The sequence below is a fragment of the Ambystoma mexicanum genome, chromosome 12 (genome assembly GCF_040938575.1).
Source record: "Ambystoma mexicanum isolate Mex_15411 chromosome 12, UKY_AmexF1_1, whole genome shotgun sequence".
Lineage (NCBI taxonomy): Eukaryota > Metazoa > Chordata > Amphibia > Caudata > Ambystomatidae > Ambystoma > Ambystoma mexicanum.
The window spans coordinates 716,379,757-716,383,294 of NC_090936.1; the positions used below are offsets into that span (position 1 = coordinate 716,379,757).

The 3,538-nt window shown below is 39.3% G+C and overlaps 1 long non-coding RNA gene across 1 annotated transcript; it reads right to left on the bottom strand.

Annotated features, from left to right (window-relative positions):
• Positions 1-1,044: 1,044 nt before the first annotated feature.
• LOC138513050 (uncharacterized) lies at positions 1,045-2,086 on the bottom strand. The gene is made up of 3 exons (XR_011281672.1): positions 2,011-2,086; positions 1,412-1,468; positions 1,045-1,270 (listed from the first exon to the last, which is right to left on the bottom strand). It is a non-coding gene; the product is annotated as an uncharacterized lncRNA (long non-coding RNA).
• Between the last annotated feature and the right edge of the window lie 1,452 nt (positions 2,087-3,538).

Consider the following 3,538-nt stretch of genomic DNA (forward strand, 5'->3'; position numbering starts at 1 on the left):
TGTTCAATACTGACACAAAAAATGGCTTTGCATGCGTGATTGCAAATGAAAACTGAAGCGCCATGTGAAAAAGGCCTACCTGTCATCACCCAAGGAAAAGCAGCATTTTAATTCAAATTCACAAAGCAAGAATAAAAATCAAAGGTAACTTTCACATGGAGAACAGGATTTTTAAACACTGTCACAAAAACGGCTATGCATGTGTATTTGCAGGGGGGCACACAAACAGACTCGGGCAGAAGGGGGCACACAAACAGACTCGTGGCAGGAGGGGGCACACAAACAGACTTGAGGGCAAGAAAGGGCACACAAACAGACTCAGGGGCAAGAGGGGGCACACAAACAGACTCGGGGCAGGAGCGGGCGTACAAACAGACTCGGGGGCTACAGGAGGCACACATACAGACCTCAGTGAAGGTAGAGGTATACGCATAAAAAGTTGTCAATGCGCTAGGGGAATTTTATGCCCAAAGAGCAACAGCAACTTGGTCCACTTGTCGGATTTACAGCCCCAATGGAGGTTTTAAGGTGGATTTGAGAGTCATACTCACACCATGCTTGAGTATTAGTACACTTAGTGCCTAAAGTTCTAAATAACCCATTTTACTATTTAAGAAATCCCATACTACGATTGTTCCCACTGAGTAGTGGGGAATAAATACACACAGTTTAGAAACTACCTGATGCAAACTTTGTTTTATCTTTAACTGCAAGAAATTAAGACCAGAATGCTATTTGGCAACTCATTTTGGACGGTAAGATTAGTAAAACAAGGCAGCTTCTAACAGCTGAATAAGCTCCAATGCATCTCAATACATTATCCTAATCATATTTTTGCCTATTATCTCTCCTGCTCAATTCCCTGAGAAAAACGAAAATAGAGTTAATCCACCCTATTAGAACTGGTGCTCTCAGTTGGCCCCTGACCGGGCTGCACACATGGGTAATAAGATATTTGTGCGGTTTCCAAAATCATTAATGTTCTAAAAAAATATATATCATTGAGATTTACGCAAAGGAACTGTTTATTCACATTCCTTTTAGTTTCTTTCATCAAATATTATTGTTTCATATTCAATGAGGCCAGACAAATATAATGGTTAAAATTTCATGTACATATGCCAATGCATTTCGGTTCATAACCTTCTTCAGGGCTGTACATAATGTATTAATTCTGATATGACTAACATATACTTTCATTGCCAAATTAGATTCCAAATAAACAACAAGATATCAGTTCATTCGATTCATGCTCAAAAACAGGAAATCACTTACCAATAGTTTTAGTGTCCATCAATGTGTCCCAAAGTGTTGATATAGGAACAAAAGAAAGCTTCATGTCAGCAAAATTGTTAAAAAAATCAAAACGTATGGTGTGCAGTCTGAAGGCATTAAAGAGAAAAGGCTGTACCTTATGTTTCATATAGATCTTCTACTAACGTGCGATACACACGTTCGATCGCTGCTCCTGTCAAAATGAAGTAGGAGCTAGTGAATACATAGCAGTTTCTGTAGTGGTAAGTGGATGAAATTGAACTACTGACGTAGTGCCCACCTTTATCCTGCACTCTTTCCCCATCCCTAACAATCCTCCCCTAAACCCCAACCCTGCTTTCTGTCGATTGATAATGCTTGGCAAAATGAATACTATTACACAATGCATACATATTACAACGTATGATGGAATCATTTCAGGACAGGTTTGCATTTGAAAAATTGGCATTGTTAGACCTTTGTTGTGAATAACATGTATGGAATTTTAGTACATGTTTCAAAGAAAATGTGTTTGGCGTGATTTGAGAAAGGCTTACTTAGCCAAAACACGTGTCATCATAAAGGGCATTTGGGCAATTGTGATGAATTAACATAAAATGTCCTGTGCATGCAATCTAATTGTGCTGTTACTATCGGGCTAACTATGTGCTGGATCTGTCAAATCAGTTATCACAAAATGTAAACCGTATGTCTATCTGAAAGGTTCCCACCAGTATAGTCTCACTGGGGTTTTACCGTAATAACAGGAATGGTTCCGCGTAGCTGTTCTGCACGCGAGCCATCGGTGCCATGTTTTTTAAGTGTTTGTGGACGTTGACAAGGCAACCCGGGTCCCTGCGGCCGTTGTCATGGCAGTGTCAGGTTGTTATGAACGTACTCCTTCTCAAGCTATAGTACGGCAGCCATGTTAAAATGGCATGCTTCGTTAATTCATTGTTTCTCGTAACGCCAAGTGATAATGCTGTAATCTTACTTGTGATATCTGTACCGGGCTCTGCGCATGTTAGTAATCAAACGGGTGAATGTGTACAGTAATAACTGCAAATAAACATAAAAAGTTGGCAGAGTGCTTGATACTTTACTAAGGCCATTATTGACTAAACTGACTCTTCTGCATCTAGTTAGTCTAATGCGTTTGTACAAAAGGTGATTAGTCTCATTAATACTGATGTCAACTCTGTACTATACGAATGTTAACACGAATGTTAACGCTTGTTCGGTTCAGGCTAGATAGTTTTTCTTTTGGTCCTGGACATTGCAGACAATTAAGGTCCCAGTTGGCCAATTTAAAAGATGTTCCCTGTAAATATAAGTAATTAACAGACCATACTATCAACTCCTCCTGTCCTCTCTCTATTTCATCTAATCCAAAGTTCACATATTATTTATTATGAATCTTGATCTAGGGAAGCACACACTGACATTAGCTTTGCAATGCTAAACCTATTAGACCTGGTAATTCTGAGTTAATTGAATGTTAACTCTTAGGAAGGAAAACCAGAAACTAACAAGTGGGCAATGTTTAGCCATGTTTTCAATTCTAGGTACTGCATTCATCATAAAAAATGAAACCATTTTGTTGTCGGAGTTCAGACCCATGAATTTAGTGTTAAAAGTCTGGCTTCTGCCTGTCTCAAGAGTTTAATTCTGTCTCCACCCTCTGCTCCCTAGGGTCACTTGTTGTAAGTCTAGGAATTTAATCTATGATTTGTCCATCATCTGGTGCGTTGTTTTCCAATGTAAAGCAAGTGGGAACATTGGATCTTGGTTACCAATTGTATTCATGTGTTCCTGAATTCTTGTTCACAGGTCCCTCTTGGTGCTCCCAATATACATTCTATTGCATATGCATATAATCCCATAGACCACACATTTTGATCTGCAGTGGATGCCTTGTCTTATTTTAAACATCTTACCAGTGCTGTCTATAAATTCTTGAGTGTTTCCATGTGCATACTTGCACATCGAACATGTACCATATTTCCTAAATCCTGCCTGGATTGTTGGGAGCCATGTAAGCTCCCTTGTGGTAACAACGTTAGGTAATAGAGATGGGGAGACTTTTGATTGCAATCTCTCTGCGCATTTGTAAATGATAGTTGGTTTGTCCGCCACATATTGTTTTATATGCTCATCAAGTCTAAGTAAGTGCCAATGTTTGGCAAGTATTTTCCTTAAGGTGAAATGGTTGCTGCTGTACTTTGTAATGAAACTCACTTGTTGTGGACCCAGTGTGTCGTGTTTTGTTTCAGTGCACAACGTT